General features: G+C 44.8%; 1 protein-coding gene across 3 annotated transcripts in view; it reads left to right on the forward strand.

Moving 5' to 3' along the window:
- Positions 1-552: 552 nt before the first annotated feature.
- LOC100121958 (chondroitin sulfate N-acetylgalactosaminyltransferase 2) overlaps positions 553-24,316 on the forward strand; it is a 73,445-nt gene continuing 49,681 nt past the window's right edge. For all 3 annotated transcript variants that reach the window (XM_031924157.2, XM_031924158.2, XM_031924159.2), the window contains exon 1: positions 553-1,235. The gene's annotated coding sequence lies outside the window, so the exon portion shown is untranslated. The remainder of the gene's footprint in view (positions 1,236-24,316) is intronic.

A 24,316-nucleotide genomic window follows, 5' to 3' on the forward strand; every position in this document is an offset into this window, starting at 1 on the left:
GATCGCTCGCGCGAAGGTCCTCGAATGTATCCGCGCCGTGGCGCGTGGATGTCGTTGCTAAATTGCTCACGTCCCGCTGCCGCCTCCGCCGCCGCCGCCGCTGCGAACTGAACGAGCAATTAAGCTGCGCCCGCGTGCTTTTGCTGCATTGTGAAGAGTTTCGATGTGTGTGTAAGGTTTTTTTTCAGAGAGTTTTTGACGTAGTAATACGTGTGGGTCCATTTGACTCGATAAAGCTGGTTTAAGTTCCACTTTTATAGCAGCGTTATATTGTACTTTGAAATACGACGCTGTTGACAAAAAAAAATCGACTTTCCGCCACTTCAGTTGTAAAGTTCGAAAAAAGCTCACAATTCCAAGGTTCCCTCTCGAAAGCTCCCCTCAAAGATCGACTAGAAATTTTGTAAGGACGTCAAACCACATCCACGCATACCGCGCGCGCGCTCGGCTACTCCCACGCACAAGCTCTCTATCTCTCTCTCTCACTCGCGCGGAGCTTGCGGAGCATGCGCCAGTCGACTCTTGCCGCCGCCGCCGTCGCAGCCGCAGTCTAGCTCTCCATCCCTGCCTCGACTGTTTGCAGGCCAGGTTGGCACGGGCCGCGTCGCAGGCAGCAGCTCTCGCGCGACCGAGCTGTCCCTGGCCTCCATGTGTTTGCGGGACTCGTATTAAATTTTGCGCCGTGCGCTTTCGTAACAATTTTCCACACTCGATGCGGTAATCTCACGCACGAGCTTTACACCGTACATACGCCTCGCACACCTCTTATCGCACTGCGAGTTCTTCAACTCGTTATCACGCGACGTGCACACGATGTCGTTGGCTTATCGCGAGCCGCTACCTGCACCAGCAACGGCACGGAATAACTCGACTGAAAATTCTGACGGAGGTGCAAGAGCGAGATAAGTCATCGCGTGTTTTTTTTGCCTTTTTTTCTTGGCCAGAAATGAACTTTGGATAAGGAGTCGTTTCGCGCAAGCTTATACGAGCTTGCACACACGTGCTCGATAGAAGCGCGATACACGAGCGCATAAAAGTGCGACGCGGAAGCTTGCGCTGTCGGCGAGAAGAAAAAGAAGAGGAAGAAGGAGCACAGTGTCGGAGAGCGTTGTATAGTGAGAGAGAGAGAGAGAGAGGAGGGCAGAGGTATAATCAGGGGGCCATTGTGATGCGTCGAGGCGCGCGATCATCGGATCCGGCGAGCTGCCAAGCGGACGTAGGAAGCTGTAATCGAGGTTAGTTGCCACGCCGTTTATACTTGCGCGCTACCGCCGACGTCGCTCTATATGCAGATCTCTCGCTGCTGCTCTGTGTGTATGTGTGCAAGCCGCACGATTTCAGGTCTTGACCTACGACGTACGCACGAGGTGACTTTCGAAGATCGGTATAGATGGGCTTCTTTCGGGATCGTTTTCGTTCAGCGATGAAATTTCCTTCACTTTATTACAAACTTGCTTAACGATTTGAATAAAGCTCGCTCGGAAACTTTCGACCTACTCTTTTAACTCCGTTTATAATTTCGAAAAGACTTCATCGGGAAAAAAGAAGGCCAGAGAGAGCTAACTTATGCCTTGAAAACCCTTTTTGAAGGTATACTCTTCCGAGTGCAAACCGCTTAATACGCGGAATCAGCCGTAGGCCTGTATACACACCGCACACACACACACACACCATTGTATAACAGCTAACCCTGCAGAGCAACATCTGCGATGCGTGACAAGCTCTCTCTCTCTCTCTCTCTCTCTCTCTCTCTCTCTCTCTCTCCTTCTCTCTCAAGCTATATCGCACATTTCGCTCACGTACGCACAATGGATGTAGTCATGGGACTTACATATCGAGGCTGCTGGGATTATATTGCGGACATACATATAGCGGCGCTTGATGTGATTTCACGACTTACTCCCACTCCCGCATACCTTTTATTTTCGCAGTGAATGGAAGCGCTAAGTCACGTGCGGACGAGTGTTATATGCGCTCGGGGCTACGTCGTCTCGATGGAAAAGTGGCTGCTTCAAGATTAAATATCTCAATTTAATTCAGTTCGCTCGCGAGCTACGCTTTTATATTAAATACACGCGTATTATTATAATATCGAAACTCCGTACAGCTGCAGGCATTTCAATTACACCTCACTTTCCGCGCCGCGAAAGTAGCTATTCGAAATTAATGAACGAAATACCTGCAATATTTCGCAAAAAGCGCGCCCTTTGTGATGCTTGGCGCATCCCCTTTTTGCCCCCGCGGGGCGAAATATCGCATGCAGGTCGATCGTATAAAGTCGGCGTTTTTAAAGTCGCACGCGAACTCGAGCCAAAGCTGCTTCCTCTCTCTCTTGAGAGAGAAAGAGAGACAGCTACTACATCTTCTTCTTCCTTCTCTCCTTCCTCTTCTTCTTTTTTCGGTCAGATCAACCCTCCGGAGATGTATATGGCCCGATAGTCGTTAAACGCGCGTCGCGGAGCTTGAATAGGAAGAAACAAAAAGAGAAAAACTTTACAAAAACTTTTCGGCGAGTCGATTAAACAAACGTCAAAATAACGATCATCCGCTATCGGCTCGCAGCAGCTGGATTACGATGACAAATAATTCAAAAACCGCGTGCGCGCGAGCTACGGGGGTAAAAAAAAAGCTTTATCTCGCGTTGCCGTACCGATAGCTGCATCGAATTTCACGAGCGGTTGATCGATTCGCGCATCACCCAAGGCTCTCCCTAGCTATATAACGCAGAGGCGGAACTGCCGCGCGGAAAAAAAGGAGAGATAATACGAGAGGGAGCGAGGGAGGATGAAAAAAAGCGATGCAGCAAATCCCTTTGTGAGAGCCGCCGCAGCCGCTCGCAGTTCATTGAAGGGCGACGATATGGATTATATTACTCGATTGCGGTGCGGGTGCACGGGATAGGTGAATGCGCTAAGTGCACGAGACAGCGGCGAGCTCTGGCTTTTTGATTTTCCGCGAGGCTGATTCCGTTATATAGTCGAGGGAAAGAGAGAGAGAGAGAGAGAGAGAGAGAGAGAGAGAGAGGGAGAGAGAGAGAGTGATGCTTCATTGGACGGCTATATCGCTGCAGTTGTTCGTTTGCTGGTTCGGAGGGAAATTGCGGGAAGCATTTTTTTTCACGCGTGGAGTATTCGGTTTTTTGTGTATGCATGGACGCGTGAGGGTTTTGCGTTTCGCGTAGGGATTCGAATTTCGGTGAGCTGATACTGCGCGGTGGGAGCTTTTTTAAAATAACGAATATCAGTGGTACTGCGAAACCGTCAGAGTCGCTGCTATGACGATGTAATTCAAGAGCTTTGTTCGATCCGTGTAACGATGATTTAATCCTGAATGATCGATTCCGCGAATAATATGGAAACTCATAGCGCCGCAATACACAAGAGGAATAATGTATTAAAACTCGGGGCATAAGAACGTGGAGCTTTGCAGCAGTTGTCGATCGTTGATTTCTTCCGAATGCGGTTCCCGAAATGCCTCGGGATCCCCTCGTGTAAAGCAGCCAAAGACAAACAGGATTTCATAACTTGCCAAAGCGTGTCAGCCGCTTATCAGTTTCCGCCCTGGCTCTATACACCGACGTATATACATATACACACAGCACTTGCCCTCCCCCCCCCCCCCCCCTGTGGATCGAGACTCTTTCGCGCATCGCGAAACATGATACGACTGCGCGCCAAGACTTTTTTTTGAGCTTCGACTCTTCCAATTCTTGCTACGTATATATTTTGTGAAAAGCCAAGGCATCGTGCTTATTTCCGAAGTTCGGAATAAGAGAGCTTTCGAAAAAAGCTCCTTCGAAACGACACCATGCCCCGAAGAAAGGGAAAACACTCTGAGCAGGCATTCAGCAGCATCGACTGATTTTCCAAAACTCCCACATTTCTCGGACACAAAGCGCAAACAAGATCCTGAAGCTTGGGAAAGGAGGAAAAAAAACCGCTGCCAATTCTTCGGCACGTAGCTTCCTTCAACATTATGTATTGCTTTAATATCAAAATCATTTTACTTCATATATATTTCTATAAAGTTTTTGTACTTTTTCGTTTTACAGATAAAATTATTTCTAATAAATTGCATACACATAATCAATTATAATTCTCTCTTTCTTTCTTTCGCATAGCTATAATTGTTAAACTGATCTCCAAGAGTCATCACCCTCTCCTTTTTACCTGACACTCTATTTACTATCTTATATATTTGTAAACAGGGTGTTAGTTTTATTAGTTGATATATTATCTCTGCCATTATGTTTCATTTTCTTACGCACTTTAATAAAATATATTTTACGTAATCTTTGTAATAATTACATTTTGATGATATCGTTTCCTCACCACCAAGCGGTAGATATCTCGGCACGTTTTTTTTGGAAGGAAATGTAACAGTTTTCCTTTCCCAACATTTTTCTATTAACTAAACTGAAATTATTTTCAATTATCTTTTACATTTCCTTAAAACAATGTTTTATATCTCATCATTTAATGAGATTTACATATAAAAGTGTTAAAATGAATGATATAAAACTTTGTTTAAAGTGGTATCCCCAATCGCATAATATTTTCTAAATTAATTAACCAATAGTGTGGAAAAGTGATACTTTCCACCCGATTTACATCAATTTAATAGCATATTTTTAGTGTAATAGAACAAAAAAACGTAATATAATGGACAATATTATGCAAAAAGGCCTAATCCACTTTTTTTTTGTTTATTTAGAATCATTTCTCAATTGTTGATAGATACATATTATTTAATGAATTATATTTCTTCTAATAAAATAAGATAAGCATCTTTGCTGTACTTAGGCCAATTTTGTTTTATTACATTTAAGTCGTCGACCCTTATCTATTTATTATTTTTCCGTAACATGTTTGTATAATGCCCTGAATTGATATTATTACCATGGTGGAATATTGTATTTGTAATTTTAACTGCGAGATTTCATTTCTGGCCACGAAAACCATGAGATTTCACGTCTTTGCCACGAAGAGCATTAAATTTCAATAGTTCCCGCGAAGAATATGAGATTTCACATTTTCGCCACGAAAACTAACGGATGTTACGTTTTTGCCACGAAGACTAACAAATTTCAGATTCTGATATCTATGAACATCAAAGTGCATACAATAAAACCTAAAAAGGGTTCAAATGAATAATAAAATAGTGATCGAAAAATCGCCATGAAAAAACACACATGCGTAACTGAAAATCTTGTTTTTAACGAATTGGTAAAACAGAAAAACAGAAAAAAACGAGCCTAGGTATAGATTAAAATCCATTCAATAGAAGCTGAGATCGAAGCGATGCAGTTTTCAGTTATATAGAGTATACAGGGTGAGAAACAAAATTTTGAAGCTTAATATCTTTGAAACTTTCTTCAGTTTTTGATGTTTTTCTCCGGATCTGCTCTATAAAATGACTTAAAATTAAAGTGATATATAGTTATAATTACCTTCAATAATCATATAATTTTTTAGAAAGATTCGACATTTACTTTTCGAGTTATAACGGTTTCAAAAAATTGCACTTTATGGTGTATAATAAATGAACGACGAACGATAATATGAATTCTCTGCGGTAAAAAGATAGGTAATTTTATTCTCTTTCATGTGCATATTAAGCAATTTACTTTTATAAACTTTTTCAATAACTTTATTGGAAAAAACTGGATTCTCAAAACTAAAAAATCGCTTTAAAAAACGCGCCTACAAAATGTAAAACGTAAACTGTTTTCCCATCATGTTATAGTAAAAACGAAGAAAATGAGAGTTGGTGGATTAAAATCCACTGAGTAGAAGCTGAGATACAGATATCTGCGAACGAACACACGCACACACACACACACACACACACACACACACGACATACATCCGTACGGACATTTTCTAAAAACACTATTTTTCGACTAAAAATGTATCAAAACACACTTCCTACATGTTTTTACACAAACTCAAAAATTTACTATTACAAGGCTTCCTTAGGAAGGAAGCAAAATGAACCCGGCTCGCGAGCTTTTTAAGGACGGCGAGTGACCCCGTACGCGCAGGTCGTTATTCTCGAGGAGCGTCGTTGTCGTTGTGGCGAACGTTTAAGTCGGAAAGCTCGAGAGGCAGCCTATAGCTTTGAATGGAAATTCGGTTGAGCTGCGCAAAACGTCGAGGAGAGCCTAGAAAATTGTTCGAATGAATACTTTTGTTTTTCGAGTGGTATACGTACACAAGACGTCGTTTATTTTTACTCGGGGTACATACCTATATTCGAATAATCGAGTCGAATAATCTCTTTTACATCTGGGCCGTTTCGTTCCTCGAGAGTCAAGGGCCGGAACGTCACACAGCCGAGCCTCTGTGATAAGACTCACGGCGGTGTATGTCGAGTATATAGGAGAGACACATGAAGCGCTCGTCGTCGGGATTAGAAACGCCTCGACTACTCCTCAACTATACACATACACGAGCTATCTCCGACTCTCCTATACGGTTAAATGCACTCCCGGTCACTTTAATTATGACGCTCCGTAGGATGCCGGCTGCTCGGGATTAAGGTCTCCCGATGCTTCCCCAGAGACGACGCGCGCGCGTGTGTATACACCTCTCGGATTTCAATGGTCCGTGTAGAATGGCCTCGTGATTCGCGTCGTAGTACGCGTATAAGAAATTGCGAGAGCTCCGATTTTTAATTAGATCTCGTCTCTCGTCGAAGCTGGCTGTATTGATTTAGAAGCGACGCGAAGAAGAAGTATAGAAGTTCTTAAACTCCGAGGTGCGGCTGAAGTTCCAGGGCGAAGTTCTCGGACTCTCCGCAGTATTACCGGGTAAATAACGACCTGTTTATTACGAGCATCTTACAGGAGAAATTTTAATGCCCCGGCACTTAGCTTCGAGCTTCTTCTTGCTGCAGCGCTTACTTCGGAACCTTTTCTCGCCGTGGGAACTTCGCCGATGAAACGCAGACGAGATCTTCTCTCTATTAAAACTCGCCGAGTCGTATATATATACGGAGAGCGGATTATGCGCGCACACGTGTGCTCACCACTACATCAGAGAACTCATTATGTACCGGGAGCCGGCGCATGACCCAGAGGCGTAACTTTGCTCGGGGATTAACTGGGCCAAACTTCTCGCTCGAGGGCTTGCTTTTGCACATGTACGCGTGAGAGAGAGAGAGAGAGAGAGAGAGAGAGAGAGAGAGAGAGAGTCTTCGCGCACGCTGATCCCTACATCACCTATGCTCTCGATTGTTTTTTTTTCTTCGAAGGACGATGCGGGGAGCGACCGGTCGAGTTACAAAAGCTCGTTTGATTAAACTCGTCGTTCGGAAAGAAAGGTATACCGAGGAGAGTAGTATCGATTATCAAACGACAGCTCCTTTGAGCTTGCGACGCCAATGGCACAAAAGGCAGCTGTCGCGCGCGGCCTCCTTAGGGTTTGACCCGTGTGTACCAAGGCTAATTGTTATTCCGTCGCTCTTTGCCGTACACGCGCGACATAGGGAGAACTGGAACTGACGGAGTAAGGGCTATCACACGTAAAAAGGTACACCGAGGAACAGCAGCTGACAGCCAATCAGAAGCAATCTTTAAACGGACTCATTCCTTCATGTTCTCTCCCCACCACCTCAATAAGGAACAAGTCCATTTAACGCTTACTTCTGATTGGCTGTCAGCTGCTATTCCTCGCTATTCCTTTTTACGTGTGATAGCCCTAATTATATTAGCGCCCGACACTGCACGTATACCATACACGGTACACATCACGCTGGGCAGGTGTTTGGCGGTGGCTAAAATCTGTTTCTCTCGTTCAAAAAAAAAAAAAAAAAAGAAAGAAATAATAAGAAACTTCATATTCGTTCGAAAATCGAAAAAAAATAAGAGGAGCGAATCACTCGGTCACTTAGCCGCGCTTAGAGTCCGCGAACGTACGCGGAATATACGATGGATTCGCCCACACATACACACACGCGAGGTACACGTACACGTAGAGCATGGAAAATGGGAAAGCCGAGAGCAGCGCGGCTCGTCGTGGATGGCACTGGCAGCCGGAAATGAAGGAGCTCGGAAAATAAGGTCGGCTGCTGCTGCTGCTCCGCTGCTACTCACGCGCCGCACCATCTGTCTATAAGCGCGTGTGTGCATGTGGGTGTATGTAGTCGGAGAGGGGAGCCGACTGCGGAAGTGGCCCTTATCGCGATAAAGCTCGCCAAGATTTTGTATGTGCTCGATCACGGCGACGTCGGCACCTGCATTAATTTCCTCAATCTTTCTCTCTTTCGCCTGTGGAAGAGACGGGCTGATGTGTGATTTTCCGGAGGGTTCATGTTTATTTATCGGATTTTAGGTGAGGGTAATTACGTTCGGGAGATATCCTTATCGCGAATTGCTTCGCCTGTCCTGCTGTATTACATCACGAAGACGTCGTGTTCACGAACATGAATACTCATCACCTCGACGCAGTATCATCAAGACATTGACATTGTGCCTCATCTCGCCCGATTACCGTCTCTATAACGAACAGCTGCAGCTATATTCCTTTTGTCTCCGCCTACGCAGTTACGCGGGCGTTTTTCCCACAATTCGTCGTCGTCCACGAGCTTGCGCGGGCTAACGCGCATTAATTAAAAGCCCAGCGCCGCGGAGAATGCGTAATGCGACACGCCGTTTTACTGCGTCCCCGGCACTTGTACATTACTGCGCCGGCATACTCGTATTATACGCATATAGTGCGTCGTTGCTCTCATGTCCCTTTTCGTACGTGTACAATATCATCGAGTTTCAAACTTATATTGCTGATTCGATTGAAACGTTTAATCGCAAAAAGCTCGCGATCCACGTTGATCTTCTTAAAGTCGTTAGAGAGTAGGACTCGCTAGCTCAAAGCGTCATTACTTTTGATCCGCTCTCATTTTTTTCTCACCCTCTTCTCGCGAGCTTTTTTTCTCTCTCGCACGGACAAACTTATTAATTTACTTCCCAACTCGGTAATTTACTCGACCCCCTTTCATCCGTGGCGAATACCACGGTTCGTTAATTCCCAACTCGCGACCTGCCGCACCAACTTCTGCTGCTGCTGCTGTTCTTATTGTGTTCGTTAGGTAAGTGTCTTTAATCGAACAAAAAGAAGATCGACGCCGCGTAAACATGATATCAATCTTAAGTAGAAACGGGCTGGTGTGTTCAGACGTAGACCGAAAAAAAGAACGCTTCAAAGCAATCGATTCCCGACCTGAAAAAGAACGCTTTTCCAATAAACCACGAGGACAAAAGTGCGCGGCTGTACATCAAAAGTGACATTAAAGAGGCTACCGGAGCAGCTCGTTTCGCGGCGCAGCGATCAAGCAAACAGTCGTCGCCCAAGGGCAGTCTGTGTATATATACAGCGCGCAGCAAGCTAGGATACGATGCAGCGAGGCAAAGGCCAAGGGAAATGGTCTCTCGACTCCGCGTCGCAACTCTCTCTCTCTCTCTCTCTCTCTCTCTCTCTCTCTCTCTATACCCTTACTACAAAAAGGCTTCCCTTACTACATAAATTTACTTCCCTCAACAGCTAACACTTTTATTAATATCGGGGGTGTCCAGGTCAGCTTTGAATCCTCTGTGCGTAATCTGGGATTGGTGCTTGACTCTAAACTCACGTGGAAAGAGCACGTTACAAAAGTGTGTAAGCGTGCTCACTCGCTAATGTACAGGCTCTACTTTTTCAGAAAGAGTACCAATCTCAGCTTGCGCAAGCACTCCTATTTCCGATCATCGACTACTGTTCTCTTGTATACTGTGACCTGACGCAGGAACTCGACTTAAAACTACAGAGGCTCCTGAACACAGGAATTCGGTACATCTATGGTGTAAGGAGAGATGAACACATCTCCCCGTACAGGAGGGAGCTGCAGTGGTTAACCACTGCCGGACGTAGGAAGTACTTCACAGCTTGTTTCTTACGTAAAATATTTAACTCGGTCGTATCATCATACGTACTGGCCTTTTTTGACTTTCGCGTCACACTCCGGCCTGTGAGGGGCGAGGTGACACCTCTGGAAATTCCTGCTTTCGCGACGGAGACGCTGAGGAACTCGTTCCATATCAGCGCTTCATACCTATGGAATAACCTGCCATCACACATCAGAAACACATCATCCACCGTCACTTTCAAAAAACTTGCTAGGGATCACTTTTTTCAACTCGAAAACACATAAATCGTACACAGTCCACGCACACACACACACCTACTTTTTCGCTCATTCCACTTTCACTATCGCCTCACTCTCTCACTACACATACTTTAAACATGCCTCAATCTATTATCTATAGTATTGTTTTTTTTTCTTCTTTTCTCACCTGTAACACTGTAAACTTATAACGGTGCAATATAATGTACACAAAATAAATCTAATCTAATCTAATCTAATCTAATCTAATCTAATCTATATACCCTCGGCAAATAAGTTTCCGCCGAGGATTCGTTATATGGTGATTTGCGTGACAATAAAGCGAGCTTTCTTCTTATTTCGAGACGGAATCGAAAACAGGTCACCGATCCACGCCGCGTAAAAGTTTTACGCCCCCTAAAAGTAACGCTCCTAATGTTCTCCAAAACCCCTAAAAACGAGGAAACTCATTTCCCTATATGGTGAGAAGAAACAAAGATTTTCCGAAAAGCTCTCTCGAAGCTCCCGATGGATATATCCGCGAGGAAAAGAGGTAAAGGCATTTTATGTATACACACACACACACACACACGCGTGAGCGCGAGTATAGGCGATGTAACGTAGATCATCCGTTTACGAGGTCCTTGGGCCGCCAGCGCGAGGAAGTTTATCGTTCGGAAAGAAACGCGACGCGCGAACGAAGGAGGCGAAATATGCTGATATCGTCGCGTTTTACGGGGTCGCCAACAAGCTGCGGAAGCTGCCTTCGCCTATACCATAGCCGACTCGCTTTCTATTTCTTGTTTATCTGTCGCGCGCTTTATGTGCCTATGTGTATATACTGGCTTTTTCTCGGGGAGAGAGGTGAGGGGCGAGGAGCTTCATTTTTTTTCTAACGCGATGTGGCTTGCCGACTTTATTGGGTTATAACAATGCGGCGACGGAGAGGAGCTTTGAAAGCTTCGTTTTAATGCTTCGGATGCCTGCGAGCTGGAGATTGAAAGCTTCTAAGAGCTATCGTTCGGGTTTTATTTATTCAGTATCGCGATGAGATCCATAGATACGTGAAATCTTATCAGGCTAATTTTGAACGATTGTGATAAAAAAAGTAGATTCTCAGTAAAAAGCTTTCAGAGACTAAAACTCTCACGATATTACACTGATCCCGCCGGCCACGTACAGATAGATGAAAAGCTTAGCGTATTGGGTTTTTCTATGGAAAAGCAGCTTTTTCCGAGGAAAAGGTTGGAATCGAAAAAAAATAGAGCGTGAAAAAAAGTCACCTCGCCTCGGGCTCTCGCGTCATCGTCGCGTGATTTATCGGCGACGAATATACGTGCCGCGTCGTGCGTGCGTGTGATCCGTTGCCGCGAGGAAATTCCGAACAGGCCGGCTGCAGACAGCTTGCGAATTGGGATTTTGATTTTTCCCCGAAATTTCGCCCGCTGGAAATCTCATATGGATGTGCTTTAATTTATACGGGAAAAATTCAGCGGAATATTATTACAGGCGATATTAATCAATATATGCGCAGGAGTCGGGCGAGCGTGTGTACACGTATACGGTTTGATTCTGTAAGCTCTAATCAAATGCAAACCGTATGCAATTACAGCGAGCGACGTCGACGTGCCGCACAGCATCTCGCAGTGCGTTAAGGCGAATCTCCGTCGTCTCGAGTGGATCTAATTGCTGATACACTGCGCGTCTCTGGATCCGCCTCGCCGATGCATCTTGCGCGTAAGCCAATTTACGCGTACAATGGCTCTCTCTCTCACTCTTGGAGTACCGTATACATGTGTATGTATATAGGTATGTTTATAGGAAAGGGAGTAGTGCAGAGCCAAGTGCCCGTAGGACTGACTATGCATCGTTTATGGCTGGGCCAGAGGCCAGAGGCTCCGTTGTTCCGAGGGGTTTATTTGTTCGGAGCTCAGTCGGCCGTTTAATTTATAATGCCCGGCTGTTTGCAAACCAAACGCGTTATTATAGATATACACACCGCAAAGTATTATATTGTTATTCGAAGGGGTGAGTTATTAGAGGGCTGAATAAGCCGCATGAGCTAATTAGCGAGAACAGAATCATCAGATTTTTAGTATTATTGTATAGCTTTGCAAAAGTCAGGCTCAAGTTGTCGGGGAACAATAATACGCCGTGTATATTAATAGTCGAGAGAGCGGGTAGGTGCTTCGGACTGGACTCGTTCTATTTAAAGTTGCAGCCGTATATGTGTGTGTATACGCGATGTCGTGTGCTATATTAAACCAACTTCAGCCGCTCGCTATGTTTCGAGAACTTTTTACTTACAAATACACGCGGCCTCGAAGTTTTCTCCTTAACTCATGCTTTTCATGTTTATATATTTATACATACTCGTACGCGGGAGTACACGTATTCTTTCTAATATGTATCTTTAAAAATTCTATGGTAAGCGTACAGGGCGTGTAAAATAAGAAATAAATCCTGCGGAACCACGATAAGCAATCTCTCGCTGGAAAGAAACACACCTCAGTCTCTCTCTCTCTCTCTCTCTCTCTCTCTCTTGGTGAGCGGGTGCAATAAACCGAGCCATTAATTACATCGGGAGTTAATTACGACGCTTAGCTCACGGTATACACACATACGGGTGTGCACAACGGCGCTGCTTTTGAAAGCCGTTTGGAGAGTCTCGCGGTAGGGCTGTAGGGCAAACACGACACAAGCCGGATATTATGCACTTATATCGCTACGTGACTTCCTCGCATGCCGCGCGTTTATCCTTCTGACGACCCGCACCGCAAAAATCGAAGGAGTTTTCTTTATGCCCTGCGGTCTGGGTTATAAATAAGGTGCGCGGAGATCGACGTGGATTTATATCGAGGGTCGAGAATTTTATTGCTTTTGTAAGCGTTGCTTCGAACGCGCGGACAGAAATAGAGATGCACGAGTGTGCGGTTGTAAGACATTTAGCGTTATTTGGACGTAAATGTTGTAAATGCTTGCGCCTCTGCCGAAAAGCGTTCCTCTGTCAAAAAAGGGCCTATTTACACGGCGCGCACTTTTCTCTCTCTCTCTCCCTTATGCACCTGCGCATCAAATGCAGGAAAAGCCGTGTGTTTGCGGATCTAACGAACTCGAATTTGCTGCTCTCGTCTACCTCTTGCAACGGCGAAGAGTCTGATCATCTGCATCTTCTTTTCTGTTCTTCGTTCTACCTCGAAGCCCGCGTTGTTTGACTTCAGCGGGGCATTATGCTTTAATGATGCCAGCGCGCGTTTGCTTTGATATATAGACTATATACGGTGTTAGCCTCAAAGATATCATACCTGTGTCGGTAAGACCGCTGCTGCAAGTTTTGTTTCATCGCTTATTCGATCAAGCAAATACGAGATTCGGTATATGATCGCTCACCACTTCACCGACCGCAAAGGAACTCCCATTTACCTCCGCAAGGGAAGCTCCGACCTCCGACAGCTTAAAAAGCTCTTTCCTCGAGTCGCGGCTCCGTAATATCCGACCGGTTTTCTCTTCCCTCCTCTGATGCGCGCGACGTCCGAAATCATTTTGATGCCGAACGCTTTCCGGCGCTCCAGTAGCAATCGGTAAATCGAGTATGCATTGAAATCGCAAGCGCGCGCTCTCTGCATTATGCAGCCGCGAAATCGAACGAACGTGCGGCTGTGGAGTTGCGCTGCAGTGCGGTTGCGAGAGCGTATTACGTGTGGCCAAACGACCTGCGGGTGTGTGTAGGTAGAGCCGAATTGAATTTTCAATTATTAAAAATTGTTTGCTCGCTGTATTGACGAGTTTGGCAATGCGACTGTTGTTCCTCGTGGCTGATGGAAGCGGAGTGAAATCATTCTTTTTAACAGGGGTATCTTCAAGCTCGTCGCTTTTTTTTCTTCTAAATTGTTTTAGGAAACGCCTATAATTATGACGGGGGTTGGAGTTGTATGAAAAACCGGTTTATAGGTAAACGAAGCGTGACAAGTCAATATTTCATACGTACTGATTTATTGAACGGAAAATTCGATATTTTTTTCCCGGGGGAAATATGTCGAACTTTTTTATTCGCCTGCGCGCGTAGTGTATTATTTAAATTACGAATTTCAAGCTTGGATTAACAAGCTGGTCAGCTAAAAAATTCATGAAAATCAATACGCAGTCTCGTGCGTCGCCCGATTTATTCCTGCTCGTATATAGATTTTTTCGAAAGGAAAAAAGTTAAAGCTGCGATTATAAGCATTCCGTAAAGTAGAGCCGGCGCGCTTTCTAAACATTTTACTGAGCAACTTTTATACGCGGATAGTCAAGGAAGAAAAAAAGTCGAAATTCGCAAAAGCACCGTTCGCATTCAAATGCAAATCTGAAAATCTCTCCATACATCGAGTAAAATCCCCTTGGAGATACACGGAAGCTTCCCGCGGTGTAGTCGAAAAGAAGCGATAAACGATGTTCAAGCGAAAACTGTCAGCGGTTAACCCGAGTCCATTAATCCCCGCGCACGCATCTCTCTCTCTGTCTTTACCGCGCAAAAGCTCTTGAAGGTCGCGTGTTGTCGAGCAATTAGGGAGTGGAAGCACTAATGGCGTCGTTGGCCAGAAACGACGGCGTGTATATAGATATGGAAAAATTAAAATTTCTGATGAGTCGCCTGTGAGAGCCAAAGTTTTTTTATCCGCGCGAGCTTTCGCCTGTACGCGTGAAAATATCTTATCTCCCGCCACGACTGCGAGTGAATGAAGGATTCTTTTAGAAGCCGCGAGTGTCGTGACGTTGAGAGGTGATGGGCTCGCTAGTTCCTTTTTCAGCCTTCATATCTCTAATGGTTGAGATTTTCAGACACACGGGGGAATTCCAGCGTTTCTTTAATTAAACGCTGAATAATTATGATAAAAATTTAAGATAACATTTTTTACTAGCAAATCCTTTAATCTACGATTGTACTGAGCATTCTTTTCTCTTTCTGTTGCAGGTGAGCATTGTCTACCTCACGTTATCCCCTCGCACACGTGAGTCTCTCATTAGCACAATTCAAAATAAAGTTTGCACCCCGACCCCATCTGCTAATACCGGAGAATTCAAATAGTCGAAGTCTCTCCTTCCAAAAAAAAAACACCCCCGCAAAACTAAAAGTTCGCTTCGCTCGTCGAAAATTCCCTCGCTAAATTCCGAGCTTACCCGCAGGAAAAATTTGCGCAACAAACTCCCCTAAAAGGAGAGCTGCAGCAGACTCGACGTCTTCGCTTCAGCTTTTCTAGGTAACAGTGCGCAAACTCAAAGGCAATCAAGATAATAGAAATAATGAAAAATGAACTTTTCCGCAAGTTTACCTTGAGAGTGACTACGAGGACGAGCGTCAAATACGATGCGCCTACATACATATAGATATACTCGACTTGTCGAGAGCTTGCAAGTTTCGCAGAGCGAGTTTCATTCATAAATCAGACGGAATTAAACCGCATTGCGGGGGCTCGGTAAGACAGCGCGGAATGAAGAAGTACAAAAGGCACCATGGGGATAGTGCGGAAGTAAAAAAAACCGCGCGAGGGTTGAGAGACTCTCGGGAGAGAGCTTGCGCGCGACCCGCGTTTAAATTCATTATTTGTTATTAATTAATTGGCCACCGCGCGGAGGACGCGTGAATTAATGAACTGCTTGGCGGAGCTTTAGCGTATCGTCCGCAAACGTTTTAATTTTTCAAAATAATTTCGCTTCCAGAATTCGCGGGAAAAGCTGTGCTTTAGTCGTCATTTTTCAAAGTCAGTAGCGCCGCACCTTTGAAACAAAGGACTATACAATCGCCTACGTGTTATACCGAACAGAAGACTTTTTTGGCATCGAGGCTTCAGCCCGCCACGTTCCTTTCGTCTTTTTCTTCCAACAACGCGTACACGTCGTCCCTTTAATTCATCCCCGCTCGCATCCACCTCTTGGCTTTTATCCACTTTTCCTCACGCATTTACCGGATTCACGGGCTTTGTATATGCACGCACAAATCTCATCAATGTCGTCGTTTTTTTTCTCCTTCGCGGGGAAAAAGCATTTTGAGCTTTTTTTTTCCTCGAGCTGGCATATCTGATAACGCTTCGCGAAAAAGGATTCTAATAAACGGCGGTCGAAGTTGAAAACTGATCGTTTTTCGTTGTAATGTCCGTTTCAGGCATGTTCAAAATTTTCCTTGCAAAACAATTTTCAGTTACACGATAGTACGAAACAGTACGAATATATTTTGCATGGACACACCGGCCTTTAAAATGTGAAAGAATTCACATTCATTTTACTACGGAGTAATGAAACATTGTAATACAATTAGAAATTATTACGAAATGAATTGAAAATTGTTTCCAGGAAATCGTCGTTGAGTATAATTTCATTTAGTTTGCGGAACGCGCAGCGAAATTGTATAAATTTGTATACCTTTCGGGGCGTAATTACTCATTCTGTAAAATTACCGTTATGTCTGAATTTTTGGAAATTTCGCAGAACATCATTAACGCTTGTTATTGAATAAAACAAAATTTAAAATTGCGCGTTATAAATGAAGTCCCAGATTAAGATCACCGTGTTCAACAAGGCTCTTTGATTGATTAAAACGAGGGAAGATTCAGTGGAAAATTTGACAGTGTGTTCTCGTAGTCGTCAGTCTTAATATCGCGTTCGCCATATAAGAGATGAAGATTAATGAGAGGAACACCTAGTCCTCGTCGTGAGATCGAAAGTCTTCTGCCCGATGCAAGTGGATGGAAAATTCATCACGCCCGGGAACTTCGCATACGTTAAAATTCGCTTAAAAACTGTTGTTGTTAACAAAAATTTATTTTAGAAAAAGTTAATATCCTCGCTGTATAAAACGACGCAATAATTCAGCAAAGATCAAAATCGCATCCCTCTATACTTCTGGCTGGCGTCCATTCGCTCCTTTTTTTTTCTTGTCGTTGAACGTCGTCAGCAGAGCTCTCGATCGAATTGCCGTTTCGACTACACTCGCTCTGCTGCGGATAAACGCCAATGTCCGGTTTGCTTCGACGACGTGAGCCAGTGAAAGGATACCGGGCGTGTGTGTGGCTTTTAACTTTTTAAGCGGGCAGAGAGCTTTTTATGAGGGTGATTATACAAATTTTTTTGTTAGCATCTTTTTTTATAGTTGTAAAAGTGTACTGTAATTTGATTTGAAATAATATCATTCGCTTTGTAACTCAATCTCTTTGCGGCGCTTATAATAAGCGCGATTTTCATAATTTTCCATCCAGAGCAAAGCACTCGGCATAATACACCCCGTCAAAATCACAATAAACTGTCTTTCCCGAACTATTAAAAACCACTTCAAAGAATTATTCATACCGCGACTTTATGACGAAAGCCTCTTTCTCCCCTTTCCTCTCATTCATTCATTCATTCATCTCCCCGCGACGACTTTATGACGTTCACTCTCAGCTGCAAAAATGACACGGCTGTATAATAAACGGTAAGGAAAATTTCGCGGAGATCAAAGTTCGAATACAAAATCCTCACCCGCTACGCCTTTTCACGGTTCCATGCGCATCTCAATTTCGCGCACTTTGCATTTGTAAGGATATTACCCTCCATCCTGTGTACACAAAAATCGAAAAAATCCAAAAAATCGTCTTCCCCTGTCTTCCTCCCGCAGGCGGTAATCAATAAAGCTCGAGAGCGCGGACAAGTCCTGCATAATACACTTCAAGCTCTTTTCCACTTGAGCGATCGCCAGAGCCGCACAGAGTAATCGCGGATAACTGGACCAGCAGTGGGATTCCGGCATACCTGCGAGGCGCCTTCAAAGGGACGGGAGTTTCGCCGATGACTAGAGAACGACGGATTCCACCAGCTTATTTCGTTGATCAAAGGATCGGATGGACGCACTCTGTGGTCCGTCTGTATTCCGCCCGCGACCTTTGCTTTTTGGAAGCTTCCGAAATCGAGAGGACCAGTCGGACTAAAAGTTAATCCTCTACGCGTAACGGTCGAAATTCCAGTGGGTCTTTGACGTTCCAAAGGGTGACTCAACCGGCAATTTGAGATGAAGTATTTCGCGAATTTTACAGAGTTCGAAATCGAGGCAACGATTTTCTTTCAGAGCCAGCGAAACAACTCTGAATAGGTACAGCTCGGTCTCAAAGCGTGCCGGGCGCTAAAGACCGCCGCGAGTCAATTAACGAGCTGGAAACCGCTTGCGCGAGCGCGCGCGCCCGAGAGAGAGAGAGAGAGAGAGAGAGAGAGAGAGAGAGAGAGAGAGAGAGAGACAGACAGACAGAGACAGAGACAGAACTCGAAGAGAAGCGCGCAACACAAGCAGTGCGATACGCCTGCGGTGCTTGTCTCGACAATTTGTATATATACGAATTTCAATTATCTCCGGGCGATACATCCGTCCTCCTTCGGGTGTATGTATATATACACAGCGCTGCTTGTTGCGATTGTGTATATACATGTATATAGGTCTCGAGATGCACAGGGGAATAGGACCTCTCGGCTTGTTAATGAGTTTCTTTCTTCGGCCCACCTGAACAATTTTTCGCCTTGTCTCAGGCGCGCACCTTTTATCTCTCGCGAGCTTTTCTCATTCTTATACCGCGGGAGAGAACTCTTTCGCGTTTTCATTAGTCTTGTCTGTGGAGCTTCTTGCGGAGCTTTTCTTGCTTTCTTCTCTCCTCGCCAGAGGATAGCGCTGAATTCACCGCGGGGGAATGCGGTTATTAAAATTCTGGTTCTCGTTATTATGTTGTTACTTTATTTGAATCAACTTATTTAAGCAACGGCGCTCGTATAAATTCCTTCCGAATCAGCAGTGCAGTGCCTGATACCTCTCGATTATAGCCAGAATGTAAAAAGGCAAACCGGGAAAAAAGCTTCCCTGATTTTCCTCGAAAACTCCGGCAAGCTCGACCGCTCAATTTCTTCATCAGTAGAAGCCCTCCTCTCACTCCTTTCCTTTGCGGATGCATATTCAGTTTATTTCTCCCCCGCTCGGACTAGCTTTTTTCGCCGACTCCCTTTTCATTTTATGCTTCCGGTCCTGGAAGATAAACACGAGGCTCGCGCTGCTTTCACGAGCGAGTACCTGCGGCTCACCCCCTTCTTTTTCTTCTTCTTCTTCTTCTTCTTCCGTCTTTTTTTCTCGCGCGGAAGGATTCCTTTCTTTCTCGCTTTTCTTTTCTCTCTTTCTTCGAGTTCGCTCTTCCTTTTTTTCGAGCACAGCTATGCAGCCGCGTGTTCTCTTTTTTTCGCCTTTGCCGCGCTTCTTCGAGCTTTGTCCCTTTTGTTTCTTTGGGGAGCTTTCCTCGTCGTTTTTCCCCGCGTGAATCGCCGAGTTGCGTGTTTGATGTGCAGGATTACACTACACACTCGCTGGACGGGATTTCGTAATCGCACACTTCGTAAAAACGTACCAGAGCGCGATGATACGCTTCTTTTATTTAACGAGACGTTCAATTTTTTTCTCGGAGCTAGATAAAGACTCGTATCATTAGGAAAACTCTTCTCTCTATCCCATCAGCCGTAAAACATTCCCGCAGTCCAAAAGCGGCCAGACCCAAAAAATACAAACACACACGAGTCGAGGAAAGTTTTTGTAGCGCACAAGGAACGTCGTCGTCGACGTCCGGCGGCGACCCCTTTGTCTTTGAATCGCGTCCGTTCTTTTTACGTACGGATGGAAATTACTCGGGCGCTTTGCCGGAATCGCGCGAGCGCTAAGTTGGTTTCCCAACTTTTCTTGTCGACGAGATAGAGAGTAGACGACTCGCAGTTTTTCAAGTGCTTCGCCGCGCCCACGAGCTAAACCGTCGAGCCCCGAGGTGTATTGTTATATGTCGGAAGAGATTATTATTGTTACTTTTTTCCGAGAAGTTTTTTTGAAAATTTGCAGGAACAGCGGCCGGGAAAGTGTACACGTATACGCGCGACGGAATTGCTTCAATTAAGCCGGGAACAAACGTTGCGCGCTAAAATTGTTTGTCAACGAGCAGCATTTTGTGTAATTATCAAGAGGCATTGTTGGCTTTTTTCGCAGTCGAAAGCTCGCGTGCTTGAGATATGGCGCAATTATTGCCGCGGCAATTTTGCTTCGAGTCCGTTACGCTCTCTTTTTTCGAGGATTAATGCGAAGAAATCGGAATGTATACGTATATGGATTTAACGACGGGAGTATTGATTCGCGAGGGTTGAAAGCTCTTCTTTGAGCTTGCGTAGGTTATTTCGTCAGTTAAATGAAATTCGTTCGGAAATTTAGAATAAATAGCTCCCAGGCCAAAAGGAATCGTTGTCTGGAACGTCGATGATTCGCATAACTCCGCTATATAGATATAGAAAAGGCTGCATCACAGAGAGGAGAAAGGGAACAGCGCCCAAGTCGGGTGTAAACACGAATTTGCACTTACGCGGGGGCACGAGCCTCGGCTCGCTCTTGGGTAAGAGCGAGGGATTACGCAAGGATCGAAGGCTCGAGCCGCGCGCGATGGATTTCGATCCAGCCTTCCTTGGCCCGTAAAAACGCCTCTCTCTCTCTCGGAATATTTCAGACGCCGGGAATTTCAGGCGCGAACGCATCTTCTTTTTCGAGCGCCTCGGAATCCTCTAGGCACTGTTTGCGATTTAGCCGCTGAATTTTACGGCGCAGGGCTTTAATGGGCTGCTGTACGTCTTGAAGGGGTCGTGAATTTCGAGCTTGAATCGAAAACGAAAATCTAAAAATATATAGCGCCAAGATTTCGTTGATAAAATTCTGATCGAATTCAGCCAAAAATCCTGACCTCGTTCCATCAGCCTCGGTACACAAACAGAACTCTCAAGAAGGAAAATCTCTCTTTCTCTCATTCAGGTGTCGGGCCATCGTAAAAAGGACGTCGCATATCAGACGCCGGCAGCGTCGCGATCTGGATCCACGTAGTCCCTCGTAAAAAGCTCTCGCGCGCGACGCTGATGGATTCCCTGCAGGAGTAAGCGCGTCGCCTCTGGCCGGCCGAGCGATAATAATGGGCGAATTTTAAATTTACGAGCGACGCTCGCCTTATGTACGCGAGTCTGTTCGAGAGGAGGTGAGGATATCGAACGCGCTGCAGTGGGCTGGCATAGGGGAGGGGAGTGTAGTTTGTTCGCCGAGGTGACGCTTCGATGGCGAGCGATATTTTAGGGATATAGCTGGACTGACACTTGGATCTTTTAGCGTTTGGTTTGGGGACTCTTCTTATTCTCTAGCGAAGAATATTATTTCTAGTTTCAATTATTATTCTTCTGTAAAATCACTTCTGATGGGCTCTTACGCTGGGAAAAATATAGAATTTCCCAACATCCGAGCGAGCACCGCGTAAACAAACTAAAAAAGCCAATATCAAAAAAATTGCTTTTCCTGGAATACAAAATGTTGAGACTTCATTTCCATTTCCAGCTCGATCAAGGGGAAATACAAACAATTTTATCCGGCATTACTAAAATTATTTATGCTCGGAAAATCTACTGGACGCTTCATCCTTCCGTTTAAATTGGAAATTCAATCTCTCGGAAAAAAATTCCTTTGGATCCAACTCTCTGAAAAAAACCTCGAATTCCACTCTACCACCGTCCGATCCCTCGAAAAATCTTATACGCTCTCGTCTCTCGAATACTACGTTCCCGTAGAACTCGGGGTACTCGAAAACCATTAACAAGACGGCACGTATCCCGAGTAGCTTAACGAACCGTCGCGCCCGGCTCGGCGGAAAAAAATCGCTCCTCTCTCTCGAAACTTGGCGGAATCGGCCTTCGGCAATTTATATATTTCCCCCCCCCTTTCTCTCTCTCTCTCTTGAAACTTGGACTCTCCAGCTCGTCGCAGGTATAAACGGCTGTCCCGGACTCTATACGCGTCCAAGATCGTTAGTATTCAGACGCCGTGTTTAATGCCGTAGTCCCTAGTTCGCCGGCTCTTCTCCATATCCCGATAACCGCTAACGAGTAAACAACGCTCGAGTCGAGTCAGCGGAATCTTGATAATGGGGGGAGTGTATATAGCGTATAAGGAAAAGGGATTCTCTGGATGGTCTGTGTATTACATTATGGAGTAGGTGCGAGAAACTTGCGGGGGATGCGTATGTATATTTTTTTATATTTGTAAAAGATTGTTTTGGAGAGTCTAAAGGGGAGGTTCGCAAGGCGCGGATGCACTTCATCTTGGCGCACTTGTGTGATTGCTCTTGAGACGGAAATTTCAGAGGATACGTCTCGAGGGTGAGCCTCGCATCTGAAGGACGCACGGACTTTTGACTTTTCTTTTTGAAGACGTTGACGAATTTTGATTTCTCGAGTGGCGCTCAAAAATAAGCTGCTTCTTACGTATGGCTTAACATCAAGTAGACGCGTAATTATTATAAAGCCGAAAACCCATATTAATCCCAACGCACACCAACAAAAAGCTCGTCGGCTATCAGCCGTTGTAATCGACTTCATAAACGACAACGACCAGCAGCCCCGGCAAAAAATTACAAATAGCCCATCGCGATTCTCTCGCGCGTAGAGGATCGCACAATAGAGCCCGGAGAACAAAAAGCTCTCGTACACGCCGTCCTGAATCGGCGATTACTTAGCGCCGTCGGCGCTCCTCCATGCTCTGCCTTTTCCTGAGCGCAACATTTTTCGTCTCGATTTTTGTATTTATCTTCGAATGTGTTGTTCCATTTAAACTTCCCCGGATGGTCTTTTCCTGGCCAAAGTAGTTCCTCGCTCTTCGATTTCTTTTCCGCCGAGTACATCGCGAGCTTTTCTTAATTCCCTTTTGTCGTTTTTGCGTCGGGTTTGTATGAGAAGAAGAATAAGAGGTGGAAGATGGAAGCGAGTTTGTTCGATTGACTCGGCGTACGGTTGATGCAGTCTATAGCGATAGCAAAGGGAGAACGTTTTATTGAGGAATTTTTCATGGGAGAAGAGTCGTCGAGGAATTTGAAAAATGTTTGCTTAGCGATCGGGTTAGGATTATGCATTATGCGCTGCGAATATCAATGGGGCTTCTTCGTGGAAGCTACGAAACCGTGAAGTGCGTTGGATTGTTTTACGCGAAACGATTGCGTTCCACCGAAACGAAACATAATACCACGTTGTGGAAACGTCGATTCTATGGGAAATAAATTACTGAGTTCGGAGAGATAATATTCACGCAAACGCGGGATTTCTCCGTTTATTGGCTGCGCGAATCGAAATCGAAGCAGCGAAGCGTGTTGTGTGCACGCGCACTTTTAAAATATTGTGTAACATTACAAAATTAATTAAACTGAATATGTAAGCTATTTTGAAATTATGTTTGATCACGATGTTCTCTCATATTAGGTCTTCTTATTATGATTTCATCATTAAAATTACATACCACGATTTCGCGAGATTAATTATATAAATCAATTTAATTCCGAAATTATTCGCGTTAACAATCATCATCCCATCGCGTTTATTAAATAAAATCATCGGTCTATCGATATTTAATATAATCCGAATCATAAGTACTCACTTCAAATCATAATCCAGCCCGAGCTCGCTCGGATCCCGTTTTCCCGCATAACCGAGTTCCAAAAGATACAGCCATCAGTAGTACAAACGCGCTGCAGCCGGCCATGTAAAATAGCCGAGATTTAATGTAACACGTCGGGAACAGCAACCAACTCTCGCTCTTGATTGCCGCTTCGATTAATTACTTTCATACTTGCCGCGTCAGCCGAAGGTCGAAGTGTATGTACAGGGTTTCTCGCAGCCGAGAATCTGGAACAGACGCGAGAACCGTGTACACAGCTATCCACACACTTTGAGTCAGCTTTGTCAAAGAGTTAATTAGTCTGCTTGTTATTACGTGACGATAAGCTTATCAAAAAAGCCATTTAATTCATAATTGCATTCTTTTTTCGCCGGGACAGCAGAGAGGAGCTTTTTTTTAAATCTTAATGAAGTTTGCGTCGTTAATGAAAGAACAAAGCGTGGATGCCCTAATAAATTATACGAATAGACAGAAAGGTGAAATAAAAAGGAGTTCGCGCGTTGTTTCGAAAATTTTATGACAGCTCACGGAGATTACTCTCTGCGACAACAGACAAAGTGCAAAAGAGTCGCGGAGCTTAATAAAATATTTTTTACTCTCTCTATTCTCTCGTCAGTTATTCAGACCGCGCGCGCGTGCATCACGTCGAAGAAAATGTCGGCCACGAAAAGAAAAAATTCCCTCGAA

Source organism: Nasonia vitripennis, chromosome 2 (genome assembly GCF_009193385.2).
Source record: "Nasonia vitripennis strain AsymCx chromosome 2, Nvit_psr_1.1, whole genome shotgun sequence".
NCBI lineage: Eukaryota > Metazoa > Arthropoda > Insecta > Hymenoptera > Pteromalidae > Nasonia > Nasonia vitripennis.